Source organism: Vombatus ursinus, unplaced genomic scaffold (assembly GCF_900497805.2).
Source record: "Vombatus ursinus unplaced genomic scaffold, bare-nosed wombat genome assembly UNPS02014874.1, whole genome shotgun sequence".
In the NCBI taxonomy this organism is placed as follows: domain Eukaryota; kingdom Metazoa; phylum Chordata; class Mammalia; order Diprotodontia; family Vombatidae; genus Vombatus; species Vombatus ursinus.
The window spans coordinates 5492153-5505181 of NW_020954652.1; positions in this window are offsets into that span (position 1 = coordinate 5492153).

Consider the following 13029-nt stretch of genomic DNA (forward strand, 5'->3'; position numbering starts at 1 on the left):
TATGGCCTTGGGCAAGTCGCTTAGTTTCCTTGGGTCTCAGTTTCCCCATTTGTAAAATGATGTGGTTGAACTTGATGGCCTCTGAGGTCCTTACCTGCTCTAAAGCTATGTCCTGTGACTTACTGGGAAGTATCACAATAATAAGAAAGATTCTAGTTAAATATTTGTCCAGCTTTCCTGGGCTATGGTTTCTTCTGCAGCTGTTTGTTAGCGATTGATTCTTCAAAGTAATTTACAGATGCTGATCTTGAAAAGAAGACATGGCATAATCATAGAAAGCGATTCGCTTATCTAGGCCAAGGGACTAACTTCCTTCAAATACCCTGGAACATTAAGCATCAAGGAAAGCAGAAATAACACCGGAGAAAAAAAGGAAAAGAAATAATGATTTCAAAGAAGGCAAAGGAAGCATGATTTTCCTCTGACCTACATTTGAAATGAAACCATTCCACGGCAGCAGTAGTAGAAAAGTGGTTGTTTTTCCGCAAGGTCATCTTGTAAATTCAAATTTTCCTACATAGGGGATAAAATTTTAATAACAACTGACATTTTTACATTGTTTTGAAGTCTTAAATTTCCTCATGTGAGTCTCACTACTAGATGTGTGATAGGTATCAAAAGTGTTAATATCCTGAATTTTCAAATGAGGAAACTGAGGCTCAGAGAGGTTATGATAACTATCAGAAGTCATCACAGGCTGAATTCCCAGTATGGCACCCTATCTCTAAAGCCACACTCTCTTTAGAACATCAGAGAGAATGGCCTTTGACACCTTTGTCACCTTTAATGAGTCATATGCAAATCTGTGGCTTTAAATTTTTTTTTCTCCCAGGCTATAATGTAGGGGTTACTCACCAGCCCAACCCACTACTGATTGGTGCTAGAGCTTTCACTTCTTAATTTCTGAACTGGGCCAATTTGCCCTTGTTTAGACAAACTGATGGCCCTCCCCTTAACTTAGTGCTGATACCTAATCAGCTTCAGCCCATTGCAGCTCAGCACTCCTGAACTCAAGAAATCCACCATTCTCAGCTTCACTGGTATCTGGGATTATATGCAATGGGCAACCAATACGTCCTTGTGACTTCTGAAAAGAGCAATTTTTTACAGGTTTAATCTTTTAATTCAAGTCAATTTACTTCACCAAACATTTATTGAGAACCTACTATGTGCAAGGCTCTGGGCTGGGACTGAAAAAAAAGAAAAACCCAAATCCTATTCCCTGAAGGAGTTTTTACTCCAATGCTCCCCCTTTCCTTCTCATAAAATCCCTAGCTTCCCTCAAAGTATAACTCAAATGCCACCTTCTACACTAGTCCTTTCTTAATCCACTTACTCCATTTCTCCTTCTCCCTGCCCACCAAGGTCCTCAAGTTCAAGGGAGAGAATGCACTGGGAAAAAATTCCACCAAAGAAGGGTCTCACAGTGGACTTCAGGGTGGTGCCTCATACTTATAAATTACCAAAGGTGAGGTTGCTGGACACAAGAATCTATCTGCTTTGTCACTAAGTAGCCAATCATCTTTGATGAAATCCCAAGAGGGAGTTACTGAGTCCTCCCCATTGGAAACATGAACCTTAGCAAGGGGCCAACATGTCCAGTTCCATAGGAGATGCTCAATCTGACTGGACAAGAGATCCTTTGATCATCCTTGCAATGTATCACATATCACATTCACTTACTTGAATAAATGTTGTATCCCCTTAGTAAAATACAAGGTTCTTCAGGGTAAGGACTATTTAATTTTTTTTTTCTTTGTATCTTCAGCATTTAGCACAGTGCCTTACCACATCTCAGGGATAGGGACTAAACCTGCTATTTCCTCGATAGAGAGAACTCCCAGGGAAGGAAATTCTCTCTACCAATGTTAGCTTGGCACCTTCTCTGCAACCTTACTGTCCTGAAGAGTCACATACCACACCAAGAAGTTAAGTGACTTGCCCAGGGTCACAAAGCCAATATATATGTCAAAAGCAGCACTTAAACCTAGGTCTTTCTGGCCCTAAGGTCAGCCCTCTATCCACTATGCCAGGCTTCAGTTTAAGAAATATTTGTGGAGTTTAATTGAATTGAATTGAGTTGAATCATATGTTAGTGGTGTCTTTCAAGAAATGACATCTATGTACAAATATATTTATAGCAGCTCTTTTTGTGGTGGCAAAGAATTGGAAATTGAGAGGATGCCCATCAATTGGGGAATGGCTGAACAAGATGTGGTATATGAATGTAATGGAATACTATTGTGCTATAAGAAATGATGGCAGGGAGACTTCGGAAAAACCTGGAAAGACTTATATGAGCTGATGCTGAGTGAAGTGAGCAGAACCAGGAGAACGTTGTCACGTTATGCGATGACTAATATTCATAGACTTAACCCTTCTCAGCAATACAAGGATCTAAGACATCATCAAAGGCCTCATGATGGAAAATGCTATCCACATCCAAAGAAAGAACTATGGAGTTTGAATGCAGATCAAAGCATACTATTGGCTATTTTTTTCTTCTGTTGTGTTTTGTTTCCTCTTTCTGGTGATTCGTCCTATGGGTTCTAATTCTTACTTACAACATCACTAATGTGAAAATATGATTAAAAGGAATGTATATGTATAACCTATATCAGATTGCATGCTGTCTTGGGGAGGGAGGTGAAGAGGGAGGAGGAGAAAAATTTAAAACTCAGAAGCATATGGAAATGATTGTTGATAAATCAAAATAAATTAATTTTTAAAAATACTAAAAAAAAAATGACATCTATATTAGGCTGTACATTTATTTCTGATCAGTTCCTACATCAAGAACGTGATTTTCTAACTATGAGAGCCCATAGTTGAAGAATGATTTATTTGCTATTTTTTTTTAGCATTGCTTGTGTTCAACCAGAGCTAGAATATGGTGTCTGCCCTAGGGGCAGATCTCCTACAATGTCAAGTCAAAAATGGATGGATGGTACATGAGCCTTAAAAAACAAAATTTTGTTATCTTGTAGCTTTTCCCATTTTAACCAAGGGAAGTTTTTCGAGTAATATTGATTACAGAGATTTTATGGATATTGCAATGTAGTCTCTAAACAGGAAGTGGGCAAGTAAATAGGAATGTATGAATAGTGTGGGTTTTATTGTTTTCTATTTATATTGAGTAAAGTGCCTTCTTTATAGATTTAGGATTTCTCATATTAGGGGTATCTACCTGTCCTCCATTCTTGCTTTATTTTAGGTCCCTAGCATATGAAGATGCCTATTCATTTCAAATCCTACATTTGCTTCTGGTTTGGGAAACAAAGAAAGCACAATATTCTTACTTGGGGCAGCAAGGTGATGCAGTGGATAGACAGCCAGACCTGAAGTCAGGAACACCTGAGTTCAAATCCAGCCTCAGACATTTACTAAATTTGTAACCTTGGGCAAGTCACTCAGTATGACTTGCCTCAACCCTGTTTGCTTCAGTTTCCTCATCTGTAAAATGAGTTGGAGAAGGAAATGGCAAACCACTCCAGTTTCTCTGCCAAGAAAACCTCAAAATGGGGTCATGGAGAGTCAGACACAACTGAAACGACTCAACGTCCTAACTTAAAGTCTGAAGCTTCCCTAATTACTGAGTCTTTCCTGTTGCACAGATGAAACCATGGAGAGATTGCCATTCCACTCCACAAAAACTGGGTAGAGAGAAGGAATGTTGTGAGGTTCAAATGAGATAATGAATGTTAGAGAATCTCAAAGCACTAAATAAATATCAATTATTATTATTATTATTTTATTATTAGCTTCCAGTCACCAGGCCTCATGTCTGTGATGACTTTATACCTTGAGCTTTCTATTACACTCAATACAAGAATATGCTGGTAAATATTTAATAACTGAGAGAGACAGGGAAAAAGGAGAAATATACACACTTACTTTGATGTTTAATTTGTATTATTTATTAATTATTTATATTTAATTTCTATTATTAACACTTGCTTAAATCTAGACAGTCCACAAAACAATAAAGCAAGATCTAATTTGTGGCAATTTCTAAGGCATAAATGCTCACCCTGAAAATTTAACAATCAGCTCTGGAGTTGACTGTAGCACACCCCTAATAGAAAGGGAGGAGGATAGAGACCCCAGACAAGAGAACATGGGATTCATTGTTAGCCTAGATCTGGTCAGTTCCGGTGGCATGCATTGAAAGGAGAGACAAGGCACTGGCCAAAGTCCCAATCCAAGAAAAGCCAGGTCTGCAATGTAATCCCTGGGGGAATTACTCATAAATTCCTTCTTGTACAACAGGCTGCTAACTAAAAAGAAACAAACAAAAAAAAGCTAACAGCAAAACCTATTTCTCTAGAAAAAAAAATTCCTAATGAATCTCAGACTTACTTATTCTTAAAAAAAAAAAAAAAAAGACAGATCTTCTTGCATGGTTTATTCAGATGGCCTTAAGGATTTTACATGCCAAAACTACTTTCCAGAAAGTATTCAGCTTTGCAAATATTGCAGGTGTGTCTGCAGTTTGTGGTCGATAAAGTTAGAGACACTCAGGTCCTCTTGGATCCCTTGTGATACAGCAGGAAGAGCTCAGAATTGGAGTCAGAGGACCTGAGTTGAACTTTGGCTGTGCTGCTGGCAAAGGCACTCTCTGGGCCTCAGTTTCCTCATCAGTAAAATGGCAGAAGCAGAGCCTGCATGACCTCTAAGTTCTTTGCTAAGTATAAAGCTGGGATCTTAAGACAAACCAATCCACTTTTCTTTCTTTTTTGTTTTAATTAATTAATTTATTTTTAGTTTTCAACATTCACTTCCATAAGATTTTGAGTTCCAAAGTTTTTCCCCATCTCTCCCCTCCCCCACCCCAAGATGGTATGCAATTTGATATAGGCTCTACAAATACATTCACATTAAACCTATTTTCAAATTAGTCATGTTGTAAAGTATTAGAACCAATAGGAGAAACCACGAGAAAGAAGAAACAAACAACAAAAAAAAAGAGAGCAAATAATAGGCTTAGATCTGCATTCAGACTCCATAGTTCGTTTCCTGGATGTGGGCAGCATTTTTCATCACGAGTTCTTTGGAGTTGTGTTGTATTCTTGCATTGCTAAGAATAGATAAGCCTATCAAAGTTAGTCATCACACAACGTGAATGTTACTGTGCACAACATTCTCCTGGTTCTGCTCACTTCACTCAGTATCTGTCCATACAAGTCTTTCCACGTTTTTCAGAAGTCTGCCTGCTCATCATTTCTTACAGCACAATAGTATTCCATTACATTCATATACCACAACTTGTTCAACCATTCCCCAACTGATGGGCAACCCCTCAGTTTCCAATTCTTTGCCACCACAAAAACAGATGCTATAAATATTTTTGTACGTGTGGGTCCTTTTCCCATTTGTAACATCTCTTTGGGATACAGCCCTAGAAGTGACATTGCTAGGTCAAAGAGTATGTACAGTTTTACAGCCCTTTGGGCATAGTTCCAAATTGCTCTCCAGAATGGCTGGATCAGTTCACAACTCCACCAACAATACATTAGTCTTCCAGTTTTCCCACATCTTCTCCAGCATTTATCATTTTCCTATTTTATCATGTTAGCCAATCTGATAGGTGTGATGTGGTACCTCCGAGTTGTTTTGATTTGCGTTTCTCTAATCAATAGTGATTTAGAGCATTTTTTTCATATGACTATAGATAGCTTTAATTTCTTCATCTGAAAACTGCCTGTTCGTATCCTTTGACCATTTATCAGCTGGGGAATGACTTGTATTCTTATAAATTTGACTTAGTTCTCTATGTATTTTAGAAATGAGGCCTTTACATTGGTTGTAAAAATTCTTTCCTGCTTTTCTATTTTTCTGCTTTCTTCTGCATTGGCTTTGTGCAAAAACTGTTCAATTTAATGTGATCAAAATTATCCATTTTCAGGGCAGCTAGGTGGCACAGTGGATAGAGCACGGGCCCTGGAATCAGGAAGACCTGAGTTCAAATCTGAGTTCAGACATATAACACTTACTAGTTGCGTTACCCTGGGCAAGTCACTTAACTCCATTTCCTAGCCCCCCCAAAAAAGAATTGGAAACCCTGCCTTACCCTGTCTCTTTGTGGATTCTACCACTCTAGAATTTGTTCAGAGCCACTTTTTAAAGGTATTTTAAGAGGTTTGGGGGAGTCCCTGCTTTCACTCTGCCATCTTGGCTCCACACACACATACCCCATCCACTTTTCAAGTATTGCTTTGTAACCTCTGCTGTTATGAATTTTCATAGGAATGAACTGCAAGGACCAACTACTCTAACCCTCTCATTTTACAAAGGAGGAAACTGAAACATGTGGAAGTTATGTTATTTATCCAAGGTCACATAGTCTGCAAGTATCAGAGGTAGAATTTGAACCCAAGTCCTCTAAAACCAAAGCCATGTCCATGTTCAAAAGTTTATGTCTCTTTCTGCGTTTTCAGTTTATTGTCTTTCTGTCAAGAGGTTTTTGTTGTTTGCCCTTTGTTCTCAAAGAGGACCAATGATATCAGCAGGGTGATGTCTTGACTTGCAAGTAAATTGGATGAAACTCTTCACAGATGCAGATCAGTAACGTGTCCTTTTTTTGGGGGGGGACTCAATTAGGGTTGAGTGACTTGCCCAGGGTCACACAGGTAGTAAGTGTCTGAGGCTGGATTTGAACTGAGGTCCTCCTGACTCCAGGGCCAGTGCTCTATCCACTACACTACATGGTAACTAGTATTTAACTTATTCTAGAGAGCAGGCTAGAGGCACAGACTAGCTAAGTTACTTGCCTAGGGTCATGCAGCTAGTAAATGTCTGAGGTAACCCCAGCTCTTCCCGACTCTAAGGCCAGTGGTCTGTCTGATAAAGCACACTGCCTTTCCACTTTGATTTTTATTTGATTTAATTAGCAACAACAATAGCTAACATTTATATGGCATTTACTATGTGCCAGGCACTGTGCTGAGTACTTTACAATTAGATTGGTACCAGCCAGAAAAGAAGGCGTCATCACAGAGTGAAATGAAATAAGCTTGTAGGACAGTCAGGAAATGAATGTGACATTAGCACTCTGCCCAGGATGTAACCTAGAAAAAAGGAGAGTTGAAGAAAAAGAATGTTGTCGGTGTAAATAGTAATGACTCTCTGAGGGAGACATTCAATCTCAGAAGGCATTTCTGCCACGTCAGAAGATCCAGAATCTGTCAAAAGAAAGAAATTGCCATGGAGGATGACAACACTACTGACCTTTGCTGGAAGGGCACAATCTTTAAGATTGGGAGATGAGGGGGAGGATCTAATTTCTCTCTCTCTCCATGGCTGGCTTGTACCAATGGCACAAATTTGAGGAGTGTCATCCAAGGTAATGGAGCAAGGGAGAGGTGTCTTGACTCCGAGGATAGACCTCATGGCCTTACCCTCACCAGAACCGTGCTGTTCTTTATTTATCTGACTGCTACGAATAGTCAGAGATTTAGTGTAAATTAAACACATTCTGGAATAAACAGGAGAGAGAAAGAATTAAGGAATCTCCCTCCACACAGAGTTACTGCTAATTACTTTTTAGTCATACATCCTAGAAACATAATTTTGGAGCTACATGGGATCTAAGAAGTCTTCTTATCCGATCTCCTCATTTTATGGAGGAGGGAACTGAAGCTGGGAGTATTTATGTAGTTTATGCAAAGTCATAAATCACAAAGCCAGGATTTGAATCCAGGTCCAAAACATGACACCAACAATCAGTAATGTTTTAACTCAATGGAAAAATATCATACTTGTGTGTAAAGGCATAAAAATATCTTGGTATGATGAAAACCATCAATCTTAAATTTTTTTTGGTTGGTTTTTTTTTATCCACTTAATGAATAAATTCTGCCATTGAGGTCCTTCATGATACTAGAGATCAGTGATGAGAGGAGCTGGAGGTGGAAAGGATCACAGAATGGATCAGATCCCATTTCCTCCTATTCCAGATGAGGAAATCAAAGCCTTGCTCCAGGTTACAGAAATACCAAGGGACATCAGAGACTGCAAAGTTCAGTCCACTCTTTCCTCTCTACCAAGTTACACCATACAACTCAGCTTTTGGTAGGCTCTCTCCAAGAGGGAAGGCTTTGGTTTAGATGTACGCCTGGGGACAGACGTTGTGTTCATCAGCTAAAGGTCAAACTAACTAGTCAGATGATATCATCATAAATCCAGACCTGAAAGGGATCTCAAAGGCCAATTTGTGTTAGCCAATTAGTTATTTTATATGTGAATAATAGTAATCACTGTTTATATAGCGAACACTCTAAGGTTTTGCAAAGTACTTTGCAGATATTATCTCATTTAATCTTCAACAACACTGAGAGGTAGGTGCCGTTATTATCCCAATTTTACAGATGAGGAAAATCAGGCAAATAGAGGTTAAGTGACTTGCCCAAGCTCAAACATCTAGTAAGTGACTGAGGTAGGATTTAAATTCAGGTCTTCCAGCATTCCATTCACCATATCATTTTACATATATTATCTCATATACTATCTTTTCCCCCCCATCTTTTCCATTTCTATCTTTTCCATTCACCATGCCATTTTTACATATATTATCTCATGTACTATCTCTACACTTTAGATACATTATCTCATTTGATATTCCCAACAACCCTAGAAAGTAGGTGCTATTATTGTCCCCATTTTACAGATGAGGAATCTGAGGCAGACAGAGGTTAAGTGATTTGCCCAAGGTCACTCAGGTAATAGGAGTCAGAGGCAAGATTTGAGGAGGCTCATCTTGAGATGACGCTAACTTCTTCAGGCAGAACAAGTCATGGGGGGGGCCCTCTTTTAAGGCATAGAGGGGTCCCAGTCTGCATTGCTAATGCCCACACTCATGTCAGTGTGATTTTTGTTGTTATTCAGTTGTTTCAGTTGTGTCCAACTCTCCACGACCCCATTTGGGGGTTTTTTGGCAAAGATACAGACTGGTTCGCCATTTCCTTCTCCAGTCAATGTGATTACAGATCCCTAAAGCATTATAAGTAATTAATGAGCTGGGTGAACCACACAGATGATTCAATTCATTGATTAGGAACCAGACATCAAAATGGACACACAAAAACCAATCACAAAATGACTGATGCAGTGTATAGTGTCTGTCTCTGTCTCAGAAAACTCTTAGTACTAAAAAATATCTTGGGCTTATCTCCAAATAAGAGATTGGAAAATATACCTCCCTTTTTCCTTTGCAAGAGGGTTCTATGGGGGCAGCTAGGTGGTGCAGTGGATAGAGTTCTGGCCTTAGAGTCAGGAGGACCTGAATTCAAACCCAGCTTCAGACATTTGGCACTTACTAGCTGTATGACCCTGGGCAAGTCACTTAATACTGATTGCCTCACCAAAAAAGCAAGCAAGAAAAAAAAAAAAAGAAGTAACTATGGGTGTTGACCATTGCATGCACAATCAAATTAATGTGAGTTTATTGAATTATTTCTTTTTCCTATCTTTTTATTCTTTGTAACAAGGAATGGCCTGCTGGGTGCGGGAGGGAGGTTGATATATTTAAAAATGAAGGTGGTACAAAAACAAAAGGCATCAGCAAAATTAATTTTTAAATGGTTTAAGAATTGTCGCTGTTAGTTTAAATGAGTAACATTAGTTTAAGGTCACTGAACAGTTCACCTGAGAAGTCCTTCTGTAGGGTTAACTGGATAAGAAATATGTTCACAGAATCATGGGACCTCAAAGTTGGAAGAGACTTCAGAAGGTCAACTGGGTTACCCAATATCCAAGCAAGAATCTGTACTATAACAGGATGCAATGTAGTACAATAGAAAGAGCCATATCTATGCAGTCAGGGGACCCAGTATTCAAATTCCAGTTCCGACATTTCCTGTATATCTGACTTTGGTCGAATCATTTAAATAACCCTAGAGGTTTTCATTTTGGTACTGGGTTTTTGTTTTGTTTTGTTTTGGTTTGGTTTTTTTGGGGGGCGGGAGGTAAGAGAAAGAAAAAAATGTTTGATATTTGAAAAAATACAATTTAATTTTTTAAAAAATCTCCCTAGACTTTATTTTCCTCATTTGTTAAAAAGAGGGATTTGAACGGGATAGTTTCTAAGGTCCCTTCCAGCTTTATGCTATGACTTTATGAATAATAAAAGATAGTTCAACATGGCGGATGTCACAGGAAATTGATTGCCAAAATAAATGGTGTCTTAGAATTGTAGAATTGTAAATGGTACAGGGCCAAGAACAGTCTGAGGCCCTGAATTCAAAGTCTGCCTCTTACACTATCAGATCAATTTTGCCCAAGGCACCTAAATTCCCTTGGACCTCAATTTCCTTATCTGTAATACTGCAGGGTTTAACACATTGGTTTCTGGTGTCCCTTCTGAGTCCATACCTAAGATTCACAACAAAGGGGTTATCTACCCTCCATTGAAGACCTCTAGTAATGGATGAGATACCAAGAATACCCTTACTTCACTTATGGGGGTGGGATGGGAGAAGAGAACAAGGATCTATTCAGTGCCTACTATGTTCCAGGCCCTTGTGCTAAATGCTTTACAAATGTTATTTTATTTGATCCTCACAGCAGCTCTATGAGGTAGATGCTATTATTATTCCCATTTTAAAGTTGAGGAAAGTGAGGAAGATAGCAGTTATGTGACTTGCCTAAGGTCACACAGCTAGTAAGTGTCTGATGCATTGTTTGAACTCAGGCTTTTCCTGACTCTAGGCCTAGTATTCTATTCACTTCACCACCTAGTTGCAGGGTTGCTCTATATACTCACAACACATTAAATGCCATAGTGCAAACCAGAGTACAAAAAAAAAAAAAAAACACAAAACTCCACACAACAAAACTGTACCTGCCCGAATCCACCACCCATAAGTCTATCTTGCTTAAGCTACGGTATTTGAAAAAATGCAGAACACTTAAAAGATAGGAATCTCAACTTGATTAATATCATGTAAATTTTTCTAACTATGACGTAGACACATGTGGAAGCAAAGTCTCCCAGAAGCAAATACAATTAACTTGTCTTGATTTATATCAATTATGTACTGCCTTTGCCTGTGAGGTATGAAGTACTCTCTTTAAGACATGTCCACACCCTCAGAACATAAAAACAAATATGTGTCATTCTGACATACTATAATTTTAGAGAAAAAATATATTGGGCTTCTCGAAATGATGATTTAATTGCTCAGAATCCATTTCCAAAAAAAGAGACAGAATGAATGGGAGTTGAATACCCATATGAACTATACAGAACAGTTCAATTAGGGAAACACCACAGACTGTCCTGAGAGCTGTGAACATGATTGAACATATACAAGCCCTGATGTTGGGTTAACAGCAGGAAATTCTGATCCCATTTTTAGTTTATACATTCCTTTTCCTAAGAGCACCAAGAAAAACTAAACAGTGCATTTCAAAAGGATTATAGCACTTCTCAGATAGTCATAATCACTTGAATAGCATTATAAGGCTCTAAGGCTTAGGGCCAAGATATGCTAATTATGCAGAAATTCGCTGCCCCTTCCTAAGTAGGGCATATAAGGAGGGTATTTGAACAAGAGGAATGGTATCTTTTTGTATATCAAGCTGCAGATAGCCTTCCTTGAAAGGGGTTTTAAGGACTTACAGCTATCAAATAACAGGGAAGTTTAGAAAGCATCTTTAACCCCTTGGAGAAAAGCAGGGTTTAAATTACAGTATCGCAAATCGCGGTACTAACAAACTTTATTCTAGAGGTCACATTGGTTTAATGTCCCTCAGAAACATAGTTCATTTTGAATTCCATTTTGTGCATGCCATTTTGAGACCGCAACGGTGAGGAACCATGTTATTTGAGGACTAGTTGAGGGCACTGCAGAGTGTTGAGTTAATTTGGAGTGTTTCAATTGCTATAAGGAAGAATGAGGTCACTGTCCCCAGATCTTCAAAGGGCTGTCCTATGAGAGAAAGAGTAGAATTAGACTGTTTGACTCGAAAGGGTGGAACTAGGATCATAGATAGAAATTGCAAGAAAGTGGACTTCAGTTGAGCACATGGGAAAATGAGGTCATCTTTGGAGCTGTTTGAAAATGGAAGAAGCTGGTTTGTGACACATTCAACCCAATCCAATAAGCATTTATTAAATGTCTACTATGTGTACTAGAGATACAAGGGGAAAAGGGAAACAGGCCCTAGAGTCAAAAAGTTCACATGCTACTGGAGGATGCAACATGTATAGAAAGGTAAAAGCAAAGTAATTTGAGTAGGGAGAGCACACGAACCAATCAAGTCTACATGGAACCTGGTCGTACCTAAGATGAGCCTGGAAGGAAGGTAAGGATTCTCAAGGACCAGGGGGAGGAGGGATGACTTAGGTGAAGACAAGTACTAAAGAGAAGTTGAAGGAGCAGACAGCAGGCTTTCTGGGCTAGAAAAGAAAGTGTAGTAAGGGGAAATTATGAAACGAGTATGGCAAGACTGGGCTGGAACCAGATTGTGGAGGACTCTAAATCACAGGCTGGAAAATTTGTATTTATCCTAAAAGGAACAGAGACCACTGAAGGGTTATTGAGCAGAGAACTGACATAGTTGGACCTGTACCTTAGGAAGATTATTTTGGTAGCTGTGTGAGATAGACTGGACAAAAAGGAGACCAGTTTGGAGGCTCCTACAATGCAGCTGAGGGATGGAAAGGAAAGCAAGTTTCCTGTAAGGAAAAGAACTCAAGAATGACCTTTTGTCAAGAATATCATAGAGGAGATTCTTAAGTGGGGAGAGCTGTTGTACTAAATGATTCCAAAACTCCCTTCTAGAAAAAAAAAAAAAGGAAGGAGGATGATAGGAAGGAGGGAGGGAGAAAAGGAGGAAAGAAAAGAAGAGGGGAAAGGAGGGAAGAGGAGGGAGGGAGGGAAGGAGGGAAGAATGGAGGGATGAAGAAAGGAAGGAAGGAAGGAAGGAAGGAAAGAAGAGAGGGAAGGAAGGAGGGAAGGAAGAAATAAGCATTTATTCAGTGTTTGCTATACACCAGGCACTTTAATACTCTGTAAATGTTACCCGTTA